The sequence below is a fragment of the Balaenoptera acutorostrata genome, chromosome 9, assembly GCF_949987535.1.
Source record: "Balaenoptera acutorostrata chromosome 9, mBalAcu1.1, whole genome shotgun sequence".
NCBI classification, from domain to species: Eukaryota; Metazoa; Chordata; class Mammalia; order Artiodactyla; family Balaenopteridae; genus Balaenoptera; species Balaenoptera acutorostrata.
Window position 1 is genome coordinate 103871372 of NC_080072.1, and position 27841 is coordinate 103899212.

Consider the following 27841-nt stretch of genomic DNA (forward strand, 5'->3'; position numbering starts at 1 on the left):
ATTCACAGAGAGGTTGCTGGGAGAATAAACACCCAGACTTTACTGTGTTCTATCTCTCATCTCTAGCCAAATGGTAGAACCCAAGTGGAAGCCAGAGGGCAAGGAAGCCTATGATGGAGACCATACACATCATCCTCTGGGAGCACTGAGCCAGGTGAGGAATGGAGTTGTAAGAGCAAAAGGAAGCTATCTAAAACACTGGATATTTATTTAGTGTCATGAATGTTTGCATGAAAACAGAGATTTTTATCAGCTTTTTAAAAAATAATTAATTTATTTATTTAATTTATTTACTTTTGGCTGCTTTGTTTCTTTCTTGCTGTGCGCGGCTTTCTCTAGTTGCGGTGATCGGGGGCCACTCTTCGTTGTGGTGCGCCGGCTTCTCATTGCGGTGGCTTCTCTTGTTGCGGAGCACAGGCTCTAGGCATGCAGGCTTCAGTAGTTATGGCACGTGGGCTCAGTAGCTGTGGCTCGCAGGCTCTAGAGCGCAGGCTCAGCAGCTGTGGCTCACGAGCTTAGTTGCTCGAAGCATGCGGGATCTTCCCGGACCAGGGCTCAAACCCGTGTCCCTTGCACTGGCAGGCAGATTCTTAACCACTGCACCACCAGGGAAGCCCAACAGAGATTTTAAAAAGGTAAATTAAATTAGCTTCATGAGACAGACTGTACAGAGAGAAGAAATCTTTTTTTAAAATTTCATTGATATCCTCAGAGAGGAGAGATATTACATTCAATTTTTTAAAAGGATAAACACTCAGGAAATGAAAAGAAGAGCTCTGAGAAATGTCAAAATTGGTAGCAGAACTTTAAAACTCAATGGAGTTTGGCAGTTCCTGAAAAAGTTAAACATAGAATTGCCATATGACCCAGCGATTCCACTTCTAGGTGTACACCCAAGAGAATTGAAAACATATGTTTATACAAAATTGGTACATGAATGTTCATAGCAGCATTATTCATAATAGCCAAATGTTCATCAACTGATGAATGGGTAAAAAAGATGTGGTATATCTATACAGTTGACCTTTGAACAACAGAGGTCTGAATTGCAGGGGTTCACTTACACCTGGATTCTTTTTCAATAAATACACAGTCAGCCCTTCGTATCTGTGGGGTTTGCATCCTCAGATATGGAGGGTCGACTGTATTCTACACCATTTTATATAAGGGACTTCAGCATTTGTGGATTTTGGTATACACGGGGACTTCTGGAACCAATCCCCCACAGACAGCGAGGGACAACTGTATAACAGAATATTATTCTGCCGTAAAAAGGAATGAAATATTGTTAAATGCTAGAACATGTTGAACCTTTAAAACACTATGCCAGGACTTCCCTGGTGGTGCAGTGGTTAAGAATCCTCCTGCCAGTGCAGGGGACACGGGTTTGAGCCCTGGTCCAGGAAGATCCCACATGCCACAGAGCAGCTAAGCCTGGGCGCCACAACTACTGAGCCTGTGCTCTAGAGCCTGTGAGCCACAACTACTGAGCTCGTGCTCCTAGAGCCCCTGCTCCACAACAAGAGAATCCACGGCAATGAGAAGCCCATGCACCGCAACGAAGAGCAGCCCCCGCTTGCCACAACTAGAGAAAGCCCACATGCAGCAATGAAGACCCAACGCAGCCAAAAATAAATTATTTAATTAATTAAAAAGAAAAAACACTATGCCAAGTGAAAGAAGCCAGACACAAAAGTCCACATATTGTATGATTCCATTTTTATGAAATGTCCAGAATACGTGAATCCATAGAGACAGAAGATAGATTAGTGTTTTCTAGGGGATGGGAGTGGAGGGAATTGGGATTAAATGCTAATAGGTACAGAGCTTCTTATGGGGATGTTAGAAATGTTTTGGAATTTAATAGTGATGATGGTTGCACAACATATGAATAGACAAAACCACTGAAGTGTACACTTTAAAGTTGTATGTTTTATGAGGCCCAATTTAAAAATGTTATTAAAATAAACCTCGGTAGAATTGAAGGGAAAAGTTGAGGAAATCTCCCAGAAAGGAGAGTAAAAAGAAAAAGGTGGAAAATAAGAGAGAGAAAATTAGAAATTTAGAGAGAGCAAGAAAAGAGAATAGGGTAAATTATCAATGAAATAATTCTAGAAACCCTTCCAGAACTGAAGGACATAGGTTTCCAGATTGAAAGGACCCTACAAGTGTCTAGAACAATGACTGAAAGTAAATCCACTGCAAGGCACATGGAGAAAATTTGCAAATATTTGGGACAACAAGAAGATTCTACTCATTTCAAGAGAGAGAGAAGCAACAGGTCACACACATAGGATAAGAGATCAGAAGAATTTCAAACCTCTCAATAGCTACACTACACTGGAAATTCCTTCAAACTTCTAGAGGAAATTATTTCAAACCTAGAATTCTATACTGCACCCACCAAACTATCATACAAGTATGAGGGTAAACAAAGACATTTTCAGACATACAAAGTATGTTGGATATTTTCCATTGTCCCTTCCAGGCCTTCATCCTGCTTTATGCACTAAGAAAAAATTTTTAATGGCCTGCACCAGTGGGCTCCCTTGCCTTCTAGTTTTGGTAATAAGAGACACCAGGAGGAGGTCAGAAGACAGGAGGAAAGTGAAGGGATAAAATTTATTCCCCTTGCTTGGCTTCTATGGATTGTCTACATCCCTCTATCAAAGGCCACAGCTCTTGTCAAACATTTTCTCCTTCAGCTACTCTCATTAGGTTCTAGTAACTTCTTCCTCCTCTTGATCCTTTAAGCCTACCATCAGCGTCTCTGGGGTTCTGCCCCATTTCTTACTGTTTTTATTTATTCTCATGTATCTGCTAGCTATTGCTACACCAGTGCTGCATTTCCACCACTCCAAAGTCCAATGTCTGAAAGCAACCATTTGTTCTGATAGATCTGCAGGTCAGCTAGAACTTGGGTGACATAGGCTGGGTTCAGTTGGGCATCTTTACTTCATGCTTTGGTAGCTAGAGCAGCTATGCTTCTCACTGGAGGCCTATGGGGTAGCAGGAGAAACTCTGCTCCACATGCTTCTCACCCTCTTTGGACCAGTAGGTATGTTTCTCTCATGGTGGTGGCAGAGCCTCAAAAGAGCAAACAAAAACATGTGATTACTCTTAAGGCTTAAGCTTGGAACTGGTGTGGTCTCACTTCTACCCACATGCCATTGGCCAAAAAGTCATATGACTAAGCCCAAAGAAGTGAGACAAGGAAGTACACTCCACCCATAACAAGAACATGTAAGGATATGGATAAAGGTAGGGTTGAAGAACTGAAGTCAGTTATTCAATCTACCAGCACTATCTTCATTTTTATAAATAGCCCCTTTATTAAATCTACCTCAATTACATTATTTGAGTGTGCTATGTGTTGGCTTCCAGTCTCTGGACTAAGGTAAGAATAGCTATCAGAAAGGACCCAAGAAAACAGTCCCCTAAAATGGGATTCTAATATTCTATTGCTCTCATATTTAAGAAGCACACAGCTAACCTCCTTACCAAGAGAAAATGGGGTGCTGGTAATGCATGGCATTCATTGGCATCACAGTGACAATTTATCATTAGTGGTTGCAAGGAATGAAGTTCAGGTGGTGGGCAATAGAAACAAAGTGACTGTGGTACTTAGTCACCATGGTGACAATAGTTATTATAAAGACCGTAGAGTCAGCTGGCTGCTTCTGATGGCTCCAAAGAGAGTTAACAGGGAAAAGGACCTATTGAGAGCCTTGAATATCCAACTCAGAGCCAGGTGGAAAATTGGGAATTGTCCTAAGGACTCCTCCTGTAGTCTCCGGACCATATGGATGAGGATAAAGCCTAGAAAACGATTTTAATGTTGCAGAGTTGCAAACCCAATTAAATACTCAAACCCTTCAGTTTAAGTCTCTTACAATAAGCTGAGGGTACTGATGGGAAAGAAGTGAGACCCTAAGCTATGGGATGGAGACATTTGTGCAGACACAGATGAGACTGAGACCTTGAATGCTCAAATCCTCCTAAACCTCCCAGAGTATCCTGCAACCCCATTTCTCGAAGGTTGAATTAAAACCTTTCAAGGACCACACCAAGAAAATTTGATTTTCTCCAGGATCCACATCCATTATGCTCACTGCTTCCAGATCCTCAAGGAAGGTTAAATGGCAGCATAGTTCCGATTGTAAAGTACAAGACCTGGGCCTGGAGGAAACAGACTATTTGCCCAAACAATTGCAGGACTTCATTAACTTACACCAACAGGAGTCTGGGGAACATGTATTTAACTAGATTCTAAGGTTGTTAGACAAAGGAGAACATAACCTAAGGCTTGATTAGCTAAAATCTTTTGAAATGGGTGCACAACTGGGAACTGGGATTTAATGTCATGGTTTGAGCACTTGGGAAGAGGCATTAAGGGCCAACTAGGTTGGCCAATCTCGACAGTAGGCTATAGCCAGTAAGACTGAAATGTCAGGACTTCCCTGGCATTCTGTAGTTATAGAGAAATCTGTCTAAATGCTAACGAACATGAAAATGCTAAAAAGGATCTATTATACGCGACCTGCTCAACCACCCAGCAGCCATATTCCCTCAAGAGTTCCCAGAGGATGCTCCATTCTTCAGGGCATTAAGAAATGAATTGAACTGACCCTAATCCTAAAACCTGAAATCCCACCTTGGTTCACTAGTCAGAGTGTGCTTATGAAAGTCAGGTAAAAGATGAAGCTTCCATCCAAACTCAGTGGGACCATGGATCTATTTCATGGTTCCCAGTCTCAGAAAATATATTTGGAACAGATATAGTTAGTAACAGGAAAAATCTTCGTATTGATTCCCTGACCCACAGAGTGAGGTCTATTATGGACAGAAAGGAGGGCCAAGGAGAAGGCCCTAGACCTGCCCTACCCCAGCCCAGTCCCCTCTGCTGAGCTAGTAACCCAAAAGCAAGCTAGAAACCATCCCAGAAGAATCACAGTTAGTGTCACCATTAAAGACTTGAAAGAGGCAGAGGTGTGATTCCAAACACATCCCCATTTAACTTCCTTTTCTGGCTCTTTCAAAAACCAGATGGTCTTGGAGAATGGCTGTAGATTATCACACACTTAATCAGTGATGCCATTTGCAGCTGATTCTGGATGTGATAACTTTGCTGGAGCAAAACAACAGAGCCCTTGGAAGCTGGTATGTGGATATTAGCCTAACAAATTCTCCCCCCACTCCCCATTCCTATCACCAAAGATAATCAGAAGCAATTTGACTTCAGGTGGCAGGGACAACAGTATCCTTCACTGTTAAATCTCCCGCTCTTTATCATAACATGGTCTGGAGAGACCTTGATTGTCTTGATACCCTAAGAACATCATACTAGTCCATTACATTGGTATCATGATAGAAAGCTCAAGGACTTGCCACATCAGTGACATTCCTAAAGATCTAGTGGTCTAGTTCATGTCAGGATATACTCTCTAAAGTAAAAGACAGTTTGTTCCATCTATCAACAAAAAAGAGGCACAATGCTTGGCAAGACTCTTCGGATTTTAGAGGCAACATATACCACATATGAGCGTGTTTCTCCTACCTGTATATCAGGAAACTCCTAATAAGGCTGTCAGATCAACGGTGAGTGGGTCAAGTAGTGCATTCTCCATAAGAATTAGTTCACACAGGAAAATAACAGGTCAAGGAAAGCTTCTTGGAAGAAGAGGTATGGGATCATATGTTGGAAAGGAAAGATGAGTCCCTTCCAGTCAGGGAAAACCACTAAAAGACTCATGCGTTTCCATTCAGCTTTGTTTCTAAAACCCCAGGCTCAGGAAGAAGTATCAGTCTTATTAGAGAGATCACATGAAGCTCAGAGCTTCGGGTCCTATGGTGACACAACGGGGACCATGGGCTTGCTTCTACCCAGGCTCTTCAACTCCAAACCCCAAGGTAATAGTCTTTGCCACCAATGCCATAGCTGGCTAAAATGATATTGGGAGGTGATCCAAAATGGGGTAAAAGAATGTGGTACCCCTGGGCAAATCTGCACGGTGTTGTGCTATGGCCACTCTTATCTGCTATATCCAAGGATGATTTTTTTTTAATTGTTTTCATTCTATAACAAACACAGTCCCTTGAAGGACAGGCTCCTTCTTAGGAGCAGACCATGGCTGTCCTTGAGGTGGTTTCCGTCTGGGACTCTTGCCTAAGGATCCCCAAATCCACACTCAGAGGCCAGAGGGAGGGGAAGAGTGGGAAAGGGTACCCTGCCTAGTTTTGCCTTCCCTTTGACTTAGGCGAGGTTGGAAATAAGTGGCACCCTGCCCTCATCTCCCCGACAGCTGGGAAAAGGCAGGAGCCAGAGGAGACCAGCGAACGGTCAGTGTGTCATGGGTCTCATTTGTGAGACCAGCGGAAAGGAATCCTGAGCTGCAGGCTGGAGTACGTCCCGCGCACACCGCGCCTGCCCTGGTCCCCATCTCTCCAGGAGAGAAATGGTATCAAAAGCCAGCGTCTGCCGGTCAGGGTCCAGCGGGGACTGAGGAGGCGGGGCCGAGAGTGTAGTGAGGATTTGGCGAAGTTGGCAGGCTTGGGGAGGGGGGATGGAGAGAGTCACATGAAGGCCCAGGCAACCTGAGCACGATTCTTGCTTCTCCTCCCGAGGAAGAGAAACAGGCTTTCAGATACCTGCCTGCAGAGGGTCAGCTCTCCGCCTTCCCTGACGGCGCTCCCAGCATCTCGCAGTGGGGCCGCCGCCCTGCAGGAGCAGAAGTGCGGGGCGTGGGGACGACCGGGGCGGGAGTGGCCGCAGTGCGTCAGCAGTCGGGCCGCGGGGGGCGGGCAGCGGCGCCCTCGGTGCGGGGGGCTGCTCTGGGGCTGAGAGGCTGCAGGGGGAGTTTCAGGCGGCATAATGATTTGTCTCTCCTCCGCCACACTGTTCCAGCGGCGGTGTTTTTATTGTCGTGGTTTAGCCCTCGGCAGCGCCTCGCCTCCCTCCACCGTGCCCAGGGCTCTCCCGCCATCCCCTCCCACAGCCCATCCAGAACCCGGGCCTCCTGCTCGGTGTCCCCTCCACATCCCCAGCCCGGGAAGCGTGCGGCTAGGGAGGGGACAGGCGCGATGCTAAGGTACTAGCTGTATACATGAGAATGGCAAACACACGTCCTTTCCATCTGGCAGCACAAAAGAAGAGACCGTTGGGATGCAATTACCCACTAAGGAGAGAGTAAAATATTTGTCAGGTTTCGCAATGAAATTAATATCCCCAGTTACCAGAACCTCGCTAATGAGATGAATGCAGATTGCCTTTCCTGGTTGCAAGAGGAAGAACCGGTGGCATACAATCCAAAAGGTCATTTTTATCTCAGGAATCTCTGCCACTGAGACAGGCATTTTCCTTGTTTGAGGATTCAGGGTAGCAGAGCTGATGTTCCGATCGTTGGTGACGCACACCCTGACATTACAAACTGAGGCTGTGTGTGTAGGACTGTCTGTCTGGAGCTGGGCTCCCGGGACTCCAGGGGGCTCTGGACAATCCCCAACCCGCATGACAAGATGGCCAAGGACCCCACGAACCCCCAGATGCCCAATCACTGTTCCCAGGTCACCTACGCAGCCTTCCAGGTCTCCTGCAGCAAGTGGTTGTAGCCCACTTTGGGCCAGACATTTCTGCAATTTCCAACTTTTTTTTTTTTTCCTTCATGAAATTTGTATATAGCAGAAGCTGGGTTTGCTTTAGGCAGAGCATATGCTTCCTATTTATTGGAATAAGTTTTCTAGTTCCTTAGCATTCTGTTCACTGATATTCCGTATGGTAAAAATATCTCTGCTTTTCCCCCTGATACTCAGTAGTAGGCAGCTACAGTTTTCGTCTATAGCTTTTCTGGGTAGAAACCAGAACCTGCTCTCCACAGCCTGGGGGAGTATTCTATACCTTTGGAGAGGATGACCTGATTTCCTACTCATGAAGAGAAAGACGATTTTCTTACTTTCCACCAGTGTCATGGATGATGATATCAGGCGGCCTGGTTCTAGGGAGCAAAGACCCTTATTTTAGAAAGAAAAAAGCTAAGGCTAAAGACTTTGTCTCTCACTTAGGGATTCTGTCCTCTTGCAGGTCTATAATGTGTTCGGTAGAGGAAGCAAAAAAGAAGAGAATCTGAACACTCCTATGAGTCTGCCATTCAAGGTGATTGCAGATAAGCTCAGCGGGTCCACACTTCCCGGGAGGAGTGGGTGATAATCCCCTCAGGACCTCACATGCTGAGCCCACAGCTATAACAGCCTCTGTGATTTCCCAGAGGTCCAATGGGAGGGTCTTTGTTCCTGCTGATCCCCTAAGAGGCACAGGGAGCTACTATCTCAGCAATGGGAAATTGATTTTTATGACAAGTCCAGCAACAAGAGAATAATGAATAAGCTGGCACTATCCACATTTGAAAAACAGAAGTTGGAGTTAAAATGGTAGAATCAATATCCAAACTCGTGTGTGTGTGTGTGTGTGTGTGAGAGAGAGAGAGAGAGAGAGAGAGAGAGAGAGAGAGGAGAGACAGTCAGAGAGAGAGAAAAGAGAGAGGAAAAAAACAAAGAGAGAGAGAGACAGAGGGACTGAGACAGTGGGGTTGGGTGGGAGAGATGTTTACAACTAAGAGGGAAGAGCAAACCCCTCCTTGGAGGAGACCACAGCTGCATATGCCCCTCATCTGCTGGAAGAGTAGGATGGAGGATGGAGTTGCCAAGGCCAAGGCCAAGGCCAAGGCTTACGATCCACTTTACTGACCCCAACTGCCCATCAGAGATCTCCTGGGAAGACCCGCCCCCTCATAAACCATTTATATGAATCACTGCAGTTTGCTGTCTTGTCTGAGCCAGCAAACTGTCCGGAGCTGGGCTACAGGTCATGGCTTGGTAAACCCACTAGCAGATCAGGTGCCCCGACCCTGGACCCCGACCTGTCTTCTCTGGGCCTGGCCTCAAAGAGATTCTGTAAGCAGACCAAATCTATGAACTCCTTATGCTTCAAATATTCTTTTGTAGGCTGTCTATCTTGAATTTAAAATGCCTTTTCTCACATAAACAACACATTGGTTCATTCAGTCAACAATTGTTTATTGAGTACCAGGTGCCGGGGACACAGTGGTGAAAAACCGACATAGATGTTATGTTCCCAGATCTATCGGTGAAAACCCATTTAATCAATAATAAAGGCAAGTTAATTTGTATGTGTGGGAGAATTCCATTCTGAGCTCCATCTCGGGCTACCTGGAAAATAGCATTCCCTGCCTTGGCAATAGCAGTCGAAACTCCCACCTGGTCCCTGAGCAACTGCAACAAGTAAGAGGTGCAGAAACCAATATCTGTTGAGTGCCTACTGTATGTCTGGCTGTGCTATTGCTTCACATACCTCTATGAGATACGACTCTATGAGACAGACACAATTGCTCTCATTTTACAGGTAAAGAATCCAATTCTCAGAAGCTAAGTAAGTTGCTTAAGGTCATACAGTTAGTGACTAAGCTAGAATTTGAGCTCAGGATGCGGACACCAAAGCCCATATTCTTTCTTCTGTTCATCAACTGACTGCCTCAGTTTGGGCTTTGGCCCAGAAGGGTGGGGCAGCTTGGAAAGGTGAGGACTGAGCTTTTGAAAGGGGTGCCCCAGGGTCACGGAGAAGTGAAGTATGCAGATGCGTAGGTCATTCCTAGATGATGGTTCTGAATTCAAGTTCTGAGTACACCAGCCATTTCCCCCACATGGCCTCTTGCTCTCGTCCGCCCTGTTACCTAGCCTGGAACCCTCATGATTGACCATGTACTCAAGTAGCCAAGACTCGGCTAGAACTAAGAACACTTTGCTTGCACTGCGTTTTCTGGGGGAGAGGCTATAGGAGACTTGCAGGAGGAAGCCAGGGCGTGAGTAATAAAGGAGTTGCTATGTAAAAGGAAACTACACTGTCTAGGACACGTGGGCCTCTCCAGGAGCCCGGGAGCCAGGAGTCCAGCGCTCTGTTCCAAGTTCTACCACTCTTGGATCTGACCCCTTGAGCAAGTCACACCCAACTTCTCCAGTTTCCTCCCACGTCACCCTGAGGTGGTGCTCTTCCTCCCCTTTCCCACTGAGAGACCCCCACGGAATGCGTGTGCGTGGCGGCCACCAGGCGCTGGGTGGCACCCAGCCGATGCCTCCCTCGCTTTCAGGGGCTCACTTTTCCGTGGCACTCCAAGGGGGCTGTGGTCCTCATTTGTCTCTCAAATGTCTCTAGAGTTATTTGATGTGCCTGAGAGGACTGGATTTCGTATCCAGGGGCCCAGCAAGGTTACCATGGCTTCTAATAGTCTAGCTGTGTGCAGAGCAGGGCCAACAGCAGCTTCAACTTAAAATAGAATGAGTCTCGGCCTGGTTACCTGTTTTCTAGTTCTACCTCTGCCACTAATTAGATCCGTGTCCCAGGAAGAGTCATTTACCTCTCTGGACCTCAGTTTCTGCGTTTGTAACGGAAGGGGATTAAACCAGGTATCTCTAAGAGTCTTTGTAGTTTCCTGATTTTGGTCCCCTTACCTACACATCTGAGGCATCTTCTACTTCCCTGTATTTCATAACCTTAGGAATGGCAAGGCGTGTGGGTTGATTCAAATGGACACATGGAAACATGCCCACAGATCAAGACCCTTCCCAATCACGCACCTAGTTAGACCCCCTAATGCCAGGTTCTGAGATGCCATTTCAGCCACTGCCGTCAGGCAATATCTTAAAGAAACCACGGCTCCTGCTGTCTCCCTACCCTCGCGCCATCTCCCCAGTACACGATCCTTTGCCTCAGTCCAGTTCATGGAGGGTTTCTTTGCACAGCAGGTGGTTGCCCACCAGACAGCCCCTCTCTGCAGTTAGAGGGGCGAGGCTCTAAGAGCAGACTTGTTCCTCGCCCCAGCCACACGCCTCTCAGCCTGGGGACAGTTTTCTCTGCTCCACACGCCCTGCGTGGGTTGGCTCCTGTTGCTAGGAGAACCTGACCATTTGCATTTCCTGCTGTTTTTATTTTAGATTAGCAGCGGCACTGCTGCAGAAACACAAGGTATTTTAAGAAAGACAGAAAAAGGAAGGACAAGGGAAGGACCTAGCATGGGATCTCCTTCCCAAAGGCCTGCAAAACACTCAGACCAAGGTGCCACCCATCCCAGCCCCCAGCCCCACCCTGGCCTCTCGCCTCCTCTCCCTGAACAGCACCATCTCCCAGTCCCAACACCTTCACAAGCACTTTCAAGCTACACAAGAACAAAACACAGTTTCCTTCCAGAAAAAAAGTCGAGTCTTGTACTCAACCTAACATACAGAGAGCATAGTTTCCCCATGTTAGAACAAACAAACAAATAGAAACACTTCTAGATTCCCAAAGGAATTCTCCAACCCTGCTAAAACACCTGATCTCCAAAGATTATGTTTTCTCCTCTTTCTTGCCCCTTCTCTCCCAGCCACTGCCCTAAAGATGGGGGCTTGATTTTTCCTTAAGGCTTCACACAAATCAGTGTTACCTTCCCAGATTCCTCTCCCTTCTACTAATCTCTCCCTCCCTGTTCTAAAAACACCTGCATAGTATCACCATTAACTTTGCTTTTGATCGGTAATCTGTTCTTCTGTCTTCCCCACTAGACTATGGACTCCTAGAAGCCAGTGTCCATGTAATTTTTATTTTTTAATCCCCTTATTACCTCTAGAATATTTTGCTCACCATAGAGGCCCATTAACACCTTTTAAAATTGGTTCATCCCCATCAAACATGCATTGAGCCCGACCAAGAGTTGTCTACCTTAGATGATCATGAAACATTATCAAGAAGGAGCTCTTAGCCCAGTGGAGGAAGACAAGGGTACAGTTCTAAACAATGTGACCAGTGTTGTAACAAAGATACGTTCAAAATTGCAACCAGTTTCCTGAGGCAGCTGTGGTGGTGAGGTAGAGCCAGAGACACGAGGAACGGTGTCATGGAGCTGACTGTTGAAAAGGGATTGAAAGTCCACCATGGGATGACCACACTGATCAGATGGAAGAGCCAGTGCAAAGGCACAAAGACCCGAGAGAAATGGAATTGAATCTACCACCCAGGTCCTTCACAAGTGGAATCTTACTCTGGTCCAGTTCACCTCTCTGGCACCCACACCCCAAACCTGCCCCCATTTGTGTCTTTCTTAAGAAGTAAAAATGTCTTCTCTCTCCTTGGTCACCTATTCCAGGCTGTGCTGCCAGGAGGAAGATGATGAAGACAGACCAAACAAATCCGCTCCTCAACACACATCACAAAGTCCCCTCACTCCTCAATGGAACAAGCACCCATTTATTTAGCCTCCTTTCAAATAACGACCCTTGTCAGAGGCTAAACCTGCCAACCTCACTTGGGAGGACCAGCCTCTGAAGACCTAGTGTGAACTCAGGAGTGGCTGACAGGTCCCCAAGACAAAGTAGGCACTTTGATGCTCGGCCTTCGTCTTCAGTCAGCTTTGCCTGGGCAGTGGGCATGGAAATCACAGAGAGATGTAATATCTCCTCCCTCGAATCCGAGACTCTTGACCTTCGGTGAGACAGGAGACTGCAGCAGAAATTCTTGATTATCTGTCATTCTCTCTCTTTTCTTATTAATAGAAACACATTTTACATGGAGTTACAACCCGCTCAGCCGAGAGACCATATTTCCCAGCCTGTCTTGAGGGTGGGTGTGGGCAGGAAGATGGAAGTGGATTTCTGGGACAGCCCATTAATAGGGGGACAGAACACTGGAGTGGAGCTTTTTTTGCCCTCCCCTCCCCATCGCACTGTTCTCCTGCTTCCTTTCTAGAAGACAGATGTTCAGCTAAGGCTCTAGCAGCCATCTTAAACCATGAGATGGGTACCACATACTGAGGACCACCCTGTGGAACACCACACCCGCTCTGAGGGAAATTCATAACTCTCCCCCAAAAGCTGCCTATGTGCACACACATAGTTTTGCAAACAACTTCCAGTTTCCTGAGCCCTGAAACCAATGCACGGACCCCAGGTTAAGAACCCTGCCTTAGAGATGTGGGGAGAGCCAGCTCTACCCCAGCTTCTTAAATCACCATGTTAAACTGGGGAGATTCTAGGATTGTCTTGTGACCACATCCTCTGTAACCTGACAGCCCTCTTCTCCCCCCTCCCTCGCCTCATTCCTCTGAAGCTGGTTCAGTCTGAAGCTGGTTCTGAAGCTGGGCTGCCCATCTCTCCTCTCCTCACCTCCTCTCCTTCCCTCTCCCCAGCTATTCTCCCTGGGCTGCCAATCCCGCTCCGAAGTCACTTTATACCAGGAAGGAAATTAGCATTTGTGTTGGGACAGAAAGCGACACTGCTCAGCTCTCACTGTCATTCTGCTCTTAATTAATATTTAACCTCAGAGAGATTGTGCAGCAGACGGAAGAGGCTGATGGGAGAACAAAGCTGGAGCTGGCTCTCCTTTTCAGCACTGCCTCTCCCACTTCCAGCTTCTCTCCCTGCACCTTCGGGCCCTGAAGGACGCAGAGGGCCCAACGGGAAGTGAGGAGGGGAGGCAGAGGAAGCCCCTGAGGACCCTCGGTTGTACTTTTTGGTTTTTCTCGCTCAAATCTCTTGTCTAGAGAACCCTTCTGCAACAAGATGAGAGCAGCTGGAGCTCAGAACCCCATCCCCAGGGCCCAGAGCTAGACCCGGGCCTGGGCTGCCCAGAAGGATAAAGAGACCGGAGGGGGAAAGGAAAGCAATGCAAATGTGCCCCTCCACAGATTATATTTAATGCACTATTTTTAGTTGCCTTCAATCCCTCGGGGCTGTCAGGGCGCATGCAGCCCCACTCCCCCGGGAGAGGAAATGACAGGCATTATTACCCAGCCCAGAACACTGGTGCAGTGCGTGATGGGTGGGGGAGGTGCTGCCTTGCCGGCTCCAAGATTGGGGAACTTAGTTTCCAACGGGAAATTGAGGACACCGAGAAAGATCAGGCCACGGACAGAAGGTCCGCAGGACCCCCCTCCCCCGTTCCCCTCCAGCCTGCCAGACCGTCCCCAAATCCAGTCCACTGGGCGGGGACCAGGAGTGTGGGAGTCTCCTCCGTCCCCCAAGTGTCTGTAAAGTAGGTTATACAACATCCCTCCTGCCAAATTCTTCCCTCTCTCTAATCTTAGCCCTGCCTTCGGTCTAAGCCCATTTCCCCTTGCTCCGCATGCAGAGGCAAAGGAGGACAGCTGGTCACCACCCCCCAGCAAGAGAGCCCTTCTTTGTCTTGAAGAAGATGATTCAGTTTCCTCTCGGCCTTCTCTTCTCCAACCTGAGTCATTCTGGTTCTTTTAACCTTCCACACATGTCATGTTTTTTAGCTCATCTCCTTGTCACTCTTCTAACTCCGCTCTGAATATTTCCCCAGGTTCCTCCTTGGAACCTCAGCAGATGCTGGGCCTTCGCCAGGGAGCACCTGAGCACCCATCTGAATGGCGGAACTTATCCTGCACCGCCTCGGAGAGGTTTTCTAATTGTCTTAGTTGTCCGGCCTCCGCAGGACCAAACCCTCCTTACAGATCACATCCTCTCCCTCTGCATCGTCCCTCACCCTCCGCTACACAAGCTAAGTGCAAGGCTTCTAAGTAGTGGCACATGCATTTTCACTGTGTTTAGGTTTAAATGAGATGCAGATATAAAATTTTTCAGCAAAGTAGTTATCATTTACTTTGTAAATTATACAATGGCATCTAAGTGGTAGCTTTTATTATTGTGGTGCTCGCCAGACCTCTGGAGAATGTTTGTTTTCTTAACCATAGCATTATCCTGTATTATATTCATTCATTTGATAAATATTTATTGAGTTCCTATATGTCAGGCACTATGCTAGATGCTGAGATGTCAAAATGAAAGACCGATCCTGGCTCCACAGGCATTCACAGCCTAGTGAGGAAGATAAGATGTAAACAATTACTAGGCAGGGTTGTAACTGTTAATAAAGTGCTAGCGGAATATTGAGAAGGAGGAGACTGACCACAGCTCTTCACTCTATGATTCTGCCTTGGTAGGGGTTGATATGGATGTGTTTATGGCTGCCAGCATCGCGTCCTAGGCTTGGTCCAGTCTGTGTTGTCCTGGAGTGTTTGTCAGTAATGTGGACAAATACCCATGAAGGGCTGAGCAGAACGCTTTCAAAAATGTGGTATATAGGGGCTTCCCTGGTGGCGCAGTGGTTGAGAATCTGCCTGCCAATGCAGGGGACACGGGTTCGAGCCCTGGTCTGGGAAGATCCCACATGCCGCGGAGCAACTAGGCCCGTGAGCCACAACTACTGAGCCTGCGCGTCTGGAGCCTGTGCTCCGCAACAAGAGAGGCTGCGACCGTGAGAGGCCCGCGCGCTGCGATGAAGAGTGGCCCCCGCTTGCCGCAACTAGAGAAAGCCCTCACATGAAATGAAGACCCAACACAGACAAAAATAAATTAAAAAAAAAAAAAATGTGGTATATGGATACATACAGAGAGATGGTCTCTCTCTTTTTTTTTTTTTTCAGTTTGGGCCTAACTGCAGCCTTCTCACCAATGCGAGGGTAAATCTAATACAGAGAGACTCTGAGGGAAGCACTGCTGAAAATGGCAAGGGAAACAGAGACCTGACAACACCATCCTAAGCCCCTGGGTCCAGCCATGCCAACCCAGTTAAGTGGCCCAAGAAATTCTTGGTTTTGTTTAAATTTGTAATTCCAGAAGGAAGCAGAAGCCTGACAAGAGCCCTCAATACCAAGACCCTTTCCTAGAGGGGAGCAGAAGGTGGTTGCCTAACGTGCCAATTTAGTGTAATTTGTCTCTATGGCCCCATGACTCTAAGATACATGGATTGAGGAGAAATTCATCCAGGCAGGAGAAGTGGCAAGGTAATGGAGGAGCTTTGGGGTTGAACAGACTTGAGTGGAATCCCAGCTCTGCTGCTTCCCAGCTGTGTGACTTTGTTCAAGTTACCTAACCTCTCTTTTTCCCCACATGTCCCTTGCTGGTAAAACATGGATAATACTATTTGCATCATTGGGCTACTGTGAGCATTATAGGACATAATGTACTGAGAATGGACATGCATTACTCAGTCAGTCCTGTCCGGAACAACCCCCTTTCTTTTGGGGGACTGCTCTTCCCACACTCTAGCCAAATGGTTCTGGAGGGCACTGCCAGTCATACGATCCAGCTGGCGACACAGTTGTGCCACAGGCTGGGTTACTTATAATACTTTACTCCTTCTAGCCACAGGGATTGGTGCAGGGGTGGGCAGGCGACCCAAGTCAGGTTTATCAGAGACCACTCCTGGGAATTTTACAATTATTATTAATGAAGCTGGGATTGAAGAAAGACGTTTCCTCTTTGTTCCCAAGGCTATAATGGTTTAAGGCCAGTGATACCTGCAGCCACAATTCTAGTATTATGGGGGTGGCAGCGTTAAGCAGAAGGAAGCAGAGACAAGAGATTAAAAAGGCAAGAAGAGAGTTCTGGTTAAGATTTTGTATTCCTGCATCTGGTTGTTTGTGAAGCTCCTCCTCTGCCCTTGCAGTGCATTGATGCTTACGTTGATGTAAGTCGGGTTTCTATCCCTTACAACCAAGAGACTCTTGATCAATACAATATGTGATGCCCCTAATGTAAGGCAGATGGCGCATAATAAATGCTCACAGTAAATATTTGGCATATTTGAAAGTGCTCCCAGGAAAACGGTTTGAGATCTTTCAGACTTATGAAATTTTTACTTTAGTTTAAGGTAAATTCAGAAGTCCTTGTATATACATATGTGTTTACAACAATAATAATGTCTACTAATAAGTGCCGTCCCAGTGTCCCAGAGATTTCTGCTTATAGGTACAAGCCATTCCCATGTAGTGCTTAAAAGTAATGCCTATTTTGGGCTTCCCTGGTGGCGCAGTGGTTGAGAATCTGCCTGCTAATGCAGGAGACACGGGTTCGAGCCCTGGTCTGGGAAGATCCCACATGCCACGGAGCAGCTGGGCCCGTGAGCCACAGCTGCTGAGCCTGCGCGTCTGGAGCCTGTGCCCCGCAACGGGAGGGGCCGCAATAGTGAAAGGCCCGCGCACCGCGATGAAGAGCGGTCCCCGCACCGCGATGAAGAGTGGCCCCCACTTGCCGCAACTAGAGAAAGCCCTCGCACGAACCGAAGACCCAGCACAGCCAAAAATAAATAAATAAAAAAAAAAAAAAAAAAAAAAAGAGTAAATTCTATTTAAAAAAAAAAAAAAAAAAAGTAATGCCTATTTTAAAGGAGACAAGTCTACTTTACCCAAAGAACTGGTAAGGAATATTTGTCCTAAGGACATCTGATTAACCCTTCAGAATATCAGCACAGATTGACATATATACACTAATATGTATAAAATAGATAACTAGTAAGAACCTGCTGTATAAAAAAATAAATAAAATAGAATAAAATTCAAAACAAAAACATATCAGCACAACTAGACTGGCAACTGCATGTGGACGTACTGTCCTCAGGAATGGTGGGGGAGAGGAGACATGCCCTGAAGGAGCTCTTAAAGGCTCTACAAACAAGAGATTCGGGATGAATATCTGCTCTGCTTGAATCTGTCTCCTTTCAGTGCTAACCTTGGAGGGTTTTATTTTTAGTAAAAGAGGTGGGAACTTTCTTCACTGGGTGGTCTGATATGGTTGATCCCAATTTGAAGAAGTTTGTATGTTAATGACTTCTCTCTACCAAGCCTGTTGGGTGGATAAACACCAGCCTGTCACTGCCAATTATAAGGAATTACGGGTCTCCCACCTATCACTTTTTTTAAAACAATAAAGATCAGCCATCTGACTGGAGAAAAAAATGCCCAAATCCACCCAGCCCTCATCTATCTCTGGGCTCTCTTCTCTGTCTTAAAGGAATTTTCCTTACTCGCCAGTAAGTCTAAGTATAGCAAGCCCACACACCAGACATGGGACAAGAGTGAGGGGTTGATGTGATAGAATGCTGAGAGAGGGACTTCCCTGGTGGCGCAGTGGTTAATCTGCCTGGCAATGCAGGGGACACGTGTTCGATCCCTGGTCTGGGAAGATCCCACATGCTGCGGAGCAACTAAGCCCATGCACCACAACTACTGAGCCTGTGCTCTAGAGCCCACGAGCCACAACTACTGAGCCCGTGTGCCACAACTACTGAAGTCCACGCACCTAGAGCCCGTGGTCCGCAACAAGAGAAGCCACCGCAATGAGAAGCCCGCGCACCGCAACAAAGAGTAGGCCCCGATCGCCGCAACTAGAGAAAGCCCGCACACAGCACCGAAGACCCAACGCAACCAAAAATAAAAAATAAATAAATAAATTTATTTTTAAAAAAAAGAAGAAAGAAAGAAATGCTGAGAGACACCAGGGGGCCAAGGCTTTGAGTGTGACTACAGGAACTATAAATGGTCACCCAGAATCCTACAATGGTTCCTCAACTAAGCAGAGCCAGTCCAGGACAACCAATTAAGAGGCCAAGCTGCACGAGATCGCATAAACTCACGTCTGAAGCGCTAGCTGTTCGAACTTAGAATTTTCAGGGTCTGTCATCAAAGAATCCCTGGAAATAACTTGCACATGCTGCCCCCGTCCTGTCACAATGCTGGGTACATTGATCTGAGGCACTCAAACATCTCCTGTATTATTATGGCATATTAGGGATTCCTTCGTGTAAATCTTCCAGAAAGCCTGAATGATACTGGCTTAAATATATAGGAGGTTGTTTCTTCATGATTTTAGCATTTGACTTGTTGCCTTCTGGTCAAAAGACAGCTGATGCAGCTCTAAACTTCAGGTCTGTATTCAAGGCAGAAAGGAGAGGGACAGGTGGTGACAGCTGCCTTTGCCTCCTCCTATCTGGAGAGCAAGAGTTTCCCAGCAGATTTCTCAGCAGAAATCTGCTTCTATCTTATTGGTCATATCTGGGCCGTGTGATCAGCCCTAGCTGTCATAAAAGCTGCGAAAATGGAAACAGGCTTAGACTGATTATGACGCATTCTCAGGCCCGGACCCATGACAGGCTCCAACAAAACTGCAGTTCTGTTAGGAAGCAAGTAGGGGGAATGCATGGATGTTGGCTAGGTAACCAACAGTGTCTGCCATGACGGTTTTATTAAGATCTACACATCCTCACACAGTATCCCAAACATGGAACTTTCCCGTTGTTATGATCTGACATATGTTTAGCAAATTATAACATAGCTCAGCTCCACCATCCGGTTCCCAGTAGAACAGAAAGTGCTCTCTCTTCTTTAAGAGCCAAGCTTTAAATTATTAGAGGAATGCAAATCAAAACTGCAATGAGGTATCACCTCATACCAGTCAGAATGGCCATGATTAAAATGTCCACGAACAATAAATGCTGGAGAGGGTGTGGAGAAAAGGGAACCTTTGTACACTGTTGGTGGGAATGTAAATTGGTGCAGCCACTATGGAAAACAGTACGGAGTTTCCTCAAAAAACTGAAAATAGAGCTACCATATGATCCAGCAGTCCAACTCCTGGGAATATATCTGGACAAAACTATAATTCAAAAAAATACATGCACCCCTATGTTCATAGCAGCACTATTCACAATAGCCAAGACATGGAAACAACCTAAATGTCCATCGACAGATGACTGAATAAAGAAGATGTGGTACATATATACAATGGAATATTACTCAGCCATAAAAAAGAATGAAATAATGCCATTTGCAGCAACATGGATAGACCTAGAGATTATCATACTAAGTGAAATAAGTCAGAAAGAGAAAGACAAATACCATATGATATCACTTATATGTGGAATTTAAAATTGACACAAATGGACTTATCTATAAAACAGAAGCAGACTCACAAACATAGAGAACAGACTTGTGGTTGCCGAAGGGGAGGGCGTGGGGGGGGAGGGATGGGTTGGGAGTTTGGGATTAGCAGATGCAAACTAGTATATAGAGGATGGATAAACAACAAGGTCCTACTGTATAGCACAGGGAACTATATTCAGTATCCTGTAATAAATCATAATGGAAAAGAATGTGAAAAAGAATGTGTGTATACATATATATGCGTGTGTGTGTATATATGTGTGTATATATATATCTGAATCACTTTACTGTACACCAGAAACTAACACAACATTTTAAATCAACTATACTTCAATAAAATAAATTTTTAAAAAAAAGAACCAAGCTTTATACTCTTTCACTTCTGAGGAACATTTGTTATAGGATTGTGCCTACTGTACAGAGACTCGGTCTCCCACGTATGTGTGAACACTGAACACCTGTGGAAAGACTAAAGACCTTAAGGCTTCAGGGTCAAAGGGACAGAGTGGTTTTATCTAACATACTTTCTGTCTAAGCAGCAGGAACGTTTCCACTAACAACACAATCCAAAAACAGCTCATGTTCCAGCACTCCCCACCCTCACCCCACTCCAACACACGATCCCACGGCAGGCAAAGCAAAAATAACAAAAGTATATCAACCCAAATAACTATCAGTTCTTACCTCATTAAACGCAAACACTCCACCCAAGCTGCAGAATAACAAAAGCTTGTAGATAATAATCCTTTACTTTCCAGTGCTTCAGTATGACCAAAAAGGAAAAAAAAAAAAAGTCAAACCAAACAAACATCACTTCCCAAAGTTAGAGCCAGGGTTAATCTGAGTAGAACTTCCCCTCATTTTTACATAGGAAAATACATTTGACTGAATGACCAAATTCCTGTGTCATGATCCAATCCGAGGGGTGTGTGACATGACTTTCATGTTGGGTGGTGCTCTTGAGGAAGCTTTCTCTTGCAGATGGCCTGCCACCCAGGCCCTACAATGGCTGAGTTCTAACATCTGTTCACCTGTGTCTTGGCCATATTGGATGACAGTCTGTGAGGACAATTCTGTCAATGTCTCCTTCCTTTTGAAGTCTAGGTAAGAGACCTATCCATACCAACGTTAACTGTCCTCACAGAAACTCATATGCAAATTCACTAGAAGATGATTGTGGTAACACATCTGCAGCCAGATGGCTGATCTGTACTGGTTTAACAAAAGAGACAGTGGTAGGCCCTTAATTCCTTATAAATGGCAGTGGCAGGCTGGTCTTGTCTACCCAATAGGCCATTGGTTTGGGCTGGTATGCAGAAGTCATTAACATATAAACTTATTCAAGGGAATTGGGATCAACTGCATCAGACCACCCCATGAAAGAAACTTCCCACTTTTTTAAATGAAAATAAAACCTTCCAAGGTTATCAATAGAAAGAGAAACTCCAAATTTAAAAAGGGCAGCAAGACCACAAAGCCGGGCTCTGATCCCCTGAAAGCCAGCTTCCTCTTAAGGTCCCTGAGTAACGGATGTTGCCACCCAACTGGCCTTTTGATCTTGGCCCTCTGGTCTAAAACTGAGTATATCATTCTTCCTTCGATGTCCTTTTGCATAGCTAAGACAAAATTGAAATGCTCAACCAAGCTAAAGGAAGGAAACCATAAAACGGAAACAGAAATACTAAACTAGATAAACTGGTTGTAGGCAAGGCGATTCCCAGGCTCGCTGGCCCTGTCATGTTCTGTCTCCCATGCTCCTCCCATGAAAGGGGGCCACCTCAGCAAGGACGTCCGTGGGACATGTGTCCAAATGCCTCTGCTCCTCAGAAGGGAAGGCCTGAGGCTGAATCTCAGAGAGATGAGGAGTTCCTCCCTATTTAAGGTCCACCTACTAAGTTCTTGCTGAAGATATACCTGGTCCTCTATCAAACTCATGGCCCACTGCCAATTAGATCATGCCTGACCACAGAAGTATGCACTTTTCTTTACCCCTTGCTTCCTCTAGACAGTATTATTCCTTCACCCCCTTCTTCATTCAATCACTCAAAAAATATTTATGAAGTACCCACTACGTACGTCCCAGAGATTGCGATAAGGCTACAGGGGTAAAGAAAACAATACTAATCTTTTTCTTTATGGAGTTTCCAGTCTAATGAACATATGCCTTAAAAATAAGTGTTGAAGAGTCCCTATATTTCAGGGACACATACTTGAATATTTATGAGTAAAAGGATAATGGGGGAATCATAAGGAATATAGATAAAATAAGTTTGGTGATGAGCTGAGAATTATTGTACAGATGGATACAGTGGAGTTCCTTATATACTACTCTATTTGCTTTTGCATGTGTTTAAATTTTTCTACATTAAAACAGAAGTTTTTAAAAAAGTATTAATACAAGGCAATAGTCGCTAGATGCCAAATGAATGACCGCCATGGCGCATGGACCCAGATCAAAACCACCACTCCATCCAAGCTCTCAGACTCGAGAGTGTCAGCGTGGAGAAGCGTGAGCGTGGGTTACTGGCCATATACACACACTCTAAGAGGTGCTCTTCCTGGATGATTCTGAGAGTCTCTAACTCCTATATAAGAGTTTCTCCCTTCTTCCCTAAGGTAGATAATGGCAGGGGAGAATGTCCTGCACCTCACATGACACACATTACTGGAAGAACCACGAATTTCTTTTCTTTGACTGTCCAGCTGAACCACAAAAGGAGAAAAGGGCTTTAAACAGACTAAGGAATAAGGAAAAATCATACCTCATGTAAGCCTTTTTATAAAAAAACAATTAAAATAGGCATTTTTCTGGACCAAAATTGAAGTGGTTCTCAGGTTTGTGTGAGAGTTTAAAATATTAGCGAAATGGTTGTATCCTTGTTATAAAAATGATTGTGGGACTTCCTTGGTGGCACAGTGGTTAATAATCCACCTGCCAATGCAGGGGACATGGGTTCGAGCCCTGGTCCAGGAAGATCCCACATACCGGGGAGCATTGAAGCCCGTGCGCCACAACTACTGAGCCTGCGAGCCACAACTACTGAAGCCTGCGCACCTAGAGCCGGTGCTCCACAGCAAGAAAAGCCACCGCAGTAAGACCACACACCCCAGGGAAGAGTAGCCCCCGCTCGCCGCAACTAGAGAAAAGAAAGCCCGCGCGCAGCAATGAAGACCCAATGCAGCCAAAAATAAATGAATAAATTTATATAAAAAAAATGATTGTGTTGGTCCAATGTCTGCAGGTGGGATGTGAGGCCCAACAGGTACACACGTTGCTTGGCCATCACTAGCTTTTTAAAAATTTATTTATTTTATTTTGGCTGCGTTGGGTCTTCGTTGCTGCACACGGGCTATCTCTAATTGCGGCTACTTTCTGTTGCGGCGCGTGGGCTTCTCATTGCGGTGGCTTCTCTTGTTGCGGAGCACGGGCTCTAGGTATGCGGGCTTCAGTAGTTGTGGCACGTGGGCTCAGTAGTTGTGGCTCATGGGCTCTAGAGCGCAGGCTCAGTAGTTGTGGTGCATGGGCTTCATTGCTCAGCAGAATGTGGGATCTTCCCGGACCAGGGCTCGAACCCATGTCCCCTGCCTTGGCAGGCGGATTCTTAACCACTGCGCCACCAGGGAAGTTCCCACCACCAGCTTTTATTCGTAAAGAAGCGTGGGGAAGCAAACTGAGGAAAGGGAAGTGGAGAAGTAGAGAACAGGTAAATGTTTGGGGTGATATAGGAACGAGGAGCAAACCACATCCAGGAGTTTGAACTACACTGAGACCCGGAGGAAAAGGCACGGAGGTGGAGGAAGCAGGCACCTGGCTCATCGGCAGGAGCAAGCGGGGAGTGTGTGTTAGAGTTCCAAGGAGCAGTGGGGCTGCCGAGCAGGCATGAGCACGCGGCTGGTGTGACCTAGAGGGCCGGAATGGCTCCGGTGTATCTAGTCAGCGCACTGAGCTTTAGACAAAAAACGCTGCGTGAGACGCAGGAGGCGGGGTTTGCTGTCCTCAGGGCCCTTCCGGACTGGGACAGCGTAAGCTAACAGTGACACTAAATGCAGTGCATGGCTCACAGCTTTTGCCCCTGCCTGAAATGTCCCCCTGCCTGTTCCCAGGCCCCTTTACTTCTTTGAGTCCTATTCTTCCTCCAAACCATCCTCATCCAGGAAGCCTTCCTGGATCATCCAAATTCTCAGTTATTTCTCTCCCATCTCAATTCTCATAATACTTAACTGTCCACATCATTCATTTGGCATCTATCATGTATTACTTCAGGAAATATAAATATATCCCATACATGTACATGTAGATACATATATATTTATATACATTCATATCTATATATACATAAGATATATATGCACATAGATATATACACACATACATACATATATACTTTTTTTAAAGGAAATTTTAATGTCATTAACATATATCGAAGGTCATTATTATTATTATTTTTTTAAGTATTTGTTTATTTATTTATTTATGGCTGTGTTGGGTCTTCGTTTCTGTGTGAGGGCTTTCTCTAGTTGCGGCAAGCGGGGGCCACTCTTCATTGCGGTGCGCGGGCCTCTCACTATCGCGGCCTCTCTTGTTGCGGAGCACAGGCTCCAGACGCGCAGCCTCACTAATTGTGGCTCACGGGCCCAGCTGCTTTGCGGCACGTGGGATCTTCCCAGACCAGGGCTCGAACCCGTGTCCCCTGCATTGGCAGGCAGACTCTCAACCACTGCGCCACCAGGGAAGCCCCATACATATATACTTTTATCTGTAAGACTGTAAGAGACAAGAGCCAAGAGACTGTGAGTAATTTGCTAACCGCTGTAACCCATTCCTTCGAGCCCAGTGCAAGTGCTGGGAGCCGAAGAGGTGAACACACACAGAATTCAAAGCTAGAACTCCTGCATTTTAGCCCTAGTACCGCAGTTCACTAGAGGTCTAATTCCAACAAGGCACAAGTCACTTAACCTCTCTAGGCCTCACTTCCTCCTCAGAAAAAGCGGTTAAAAATACTAACGCCTCCTCACACAGTTCTCAAAAGCAACAAATTAAATCATGGATGTGGAAGCACCTTGTAAATCACTCCTCGGATTTAGGATAATATTATTATGCTGTTCTGAGTTTTAACCCGGACTCTTCCATTTCATGACGGTGTAACCTTGGGTAAATTCTTCAGCCCCTAAAAGCCTTCACTTCCTCACCTGTAAAACAGGAAAGATAATGCCTAACTCGCAGAGTTGTTGTAAGAATTAAATGAAATCACATATATAACGTGGCTAGTATGACACACAGCTCCCAGCACTCACTCAGAAGTCTTGGTTCCTTCCCTCGTCTCACCAAGCGTGTCGTGTTAAGCCTTCTGTATCGTGTCCCTAACGGTCCCTTGCGCACAGCAGGAGTCCAAGTAATATTTACTCTTCTTGATAAAGCTGCTAATGAGAACGATGTTGATGATGACGGATAACGACTATCGGTGAAGATGACTTAATGGTCGTCCAATGCCCAGCAAGCCTGACTTTTAAATTGGAATGCAGCCCTTGAGCTGCGTGCTTTCTCCCCCTCGCCTTTATGACCTGTGGGGTGAGGGCGGGAGGAGGCCTCCCGTCTAGCAGAGGCCCCTTTAAAGCTGTACCCCGGCTCCCCCTCTGCCAGCCAAGTTGCTAAAAATACTACTACAGCAAAAGCTGGAATATTTGCCGAGAAAACTGAATTTCCTGCCACCCTCACCCCCTCCGCGCAAATGAGTAAAATCCTGACCTAAGAAGCCCCCAGATCAGCTCCACCAAAGGCACAGCCTCCTACTTCCCACCCTCGTCTTATCATGGAGTCCCTCTGTGGGCTTGAGCCGGGATGTTATGTTCAGAAAGTGCCCACTCCCAGGAGGGGAAGCCGCAAGTATTGGCAAATAGCTTGTCATGTGCCTTGGCTTTTCTCTCTGCTTACAAGGACCAACTCTCTCCAAATCCCCCTCCATCTGTCCCAAGAAGGATCTGTATCGGACCCCAGAAGCTTCCCACTAATCCATCTTTTATCCTCTCTTTTTTTGAACCATCACCTCCTCTGCCAGCCTTGCCTTCTATTCTGTGCCCTCCTCCTCCATGCTCCATGCTGGGTCCAGACCCTGCACCCACAGGTCCCAGCTCCCTCTCTAACCGGGCCCTTCCGGAGTTCCTCTCCTGTCCAGGCCTGCAGTCCTTCTCCTTCAATAGCTGGGGGGCGGGGGGGCTGGGGGGGGTGGGGGAGGAGGGGGCGGAGCAAAGATAGAGGAGAGTTTTTGAAATCTCAAGAGTCCAGGAGAATAACTGTAGGGCCCAAGCCCAGCAGGTTACTAGGTAACCCTTCAAAGGCTGACCTTGGCCCCAGGCGAGACGCAGGGTGAGGCAGCCGGCTCCTTAAACCAGCCGGACCCGACATTCCGCACTGCTCCTGCCCCCTTTCCTTCTCACTGGTTCGAGAATCAGAGGCTCAGAGTTCCACCCAGCCGGACTCGCTGACAAACTCTGGCCACTTAGTCCAGATGAGGAACCCCTTACCAGGGGAAGTGCATGCCCTTGATGTGTGCTGGTGAAGGGGTCCACTTCTGTGCGTGTCTTTGGATGTGAGTGTGTCTATGTGTCTCTGTGGATGTGTGGACATTGTGTGTGTCTGCGTGTAGGTGTCATTAAATGGGGCCATCCGTGTTGCTGCTCCTGCCTCTGGATATTTGAGTCTGTGGGTGTCTGTCTTCCTATTCCAGTCTCTGCTTTCCTGTCTGTCTACCTTTTCCTCACCTCGGGGCCTGCCCATCCCCCAGGACAAACACTGTGGCCAGTTCTGCGTGGGTGCCTCAAGTGGGCTGTGGCTGAAACGGTTGTTTTGCCGATGGAACTGATAAGCGCGCGTATCTGTTCTCCCTTGGGCCCACCGGTGTTCAGAGACACCCTCACCCCACACAAAGGTGTCTTTTAGGAAGACGAAAGGGCTGTGCTCCCTGTGAGGGGGGTTGATGTGGGGGGGGGGGCACATTTTAAAGATAGCCCCTCTTCAGCTCTGACCAGCAGGAAGAAGGGCCTAGAGGCAGCGCAGCCTGCAGAGGGATGTTGCCTAGCAACTTGGGAGACTTTACTGCAAACTCACTAAATCCTGAATTCCTCAGCTCTAATTTGGGAAGAGAAAAGCACGGAGTCCAAGCCTGATATCCAGTCTGCCCCCAGTGTCCTCCTTCCCTCTCTCCTCTGGAATCTGGAGTTGAAATCCAATGGGAACTGGCACAAACCAAGGCCCTAGATGTGCACATCATTTAGGCAAGGGCTCGAGTTCCCAAGACATCCTGTCATTTGGTGGAGGTGGGGGGATGGAGCATGTGCCAGAGACAGATTGGGGAACAGATTTTCAGTTACAAGGGTGGGTGGGTCCCAAACATGCTGGGAGAGACACCCCTACACCCCAAGCTCTGGAATCCCAGCCAGCATCCAGCTCAGCTTGGGGCCCCAAGCTGGCTAACCCTGTCCCCAGCCAGAGTGGCCACTGGAATTTCCCTCCCGCTCATCTTCCCTTTGGCAAGCAAAGCCTGTGGCCCAAATATTCAGGTAAGAAGGAAGCGTGTGACAGCCATGCTAGGACTGGCCAGGGGCTGTTGGTTCACAGCAGTGCTGTTGCAGGATCCCCTGTCCCGACCAGAGCCACAGGGCATTTTTCCCCTTCTCCCTCTGCTTCAGTCAACAGGCCTGAAGGGCAGCCTTCCTTTCTTCCTTCCCTCCTCTGGGACCTCAGCTGAGAAAGACTTTCTAGTTTTCTCAGAGGTGGCCCACTCTCTTCACTAACATGCCACACTGCCAGCTCTCGTACCCTGACCGGTTTGGGGAGGCTGGCGACCACGAAAGTGGCAGGCCGCTCCTCCCCTATCTCCCCTTCCCGGGCCTCTCACAAAGCCCACATCCTTCCTCCATCATGGACCTAAAGAACTGATGACTTCTGATATTTCCCTATACTGGGTTGAGAGTATTTTTTTCCTCCCAGGGGCAAGGGTGAGAGTGGTTAGTTTTTGTCTTATTCAGAAACAGTAGATTAAGAGGTTAGGGAGAGTGTGGTT

The 27841-nt window shown here is 46.8% G+C and overlaps 1 long non-coding RNA gene across 1 annotated transcript; it reads left to right on the forward strand.

Annotated features, from left to right (window-relative positions):
* The first annotated feature begins 19 nt into the window (after positions 1-19).
* Positions 20-16081, forward strand: LOC130708810 (uncharacterized). The gene is made up of 3 exons (XR_009009196.1): positions 20-154; positions 8078-8149; positions 12189-16081. It is a non-coding gene; the product is annotated as an uncharacterized LOC130708810 (long non-coding RNA).
* Positions 16082-27841: the final 11760 nt, after the last annotated feature.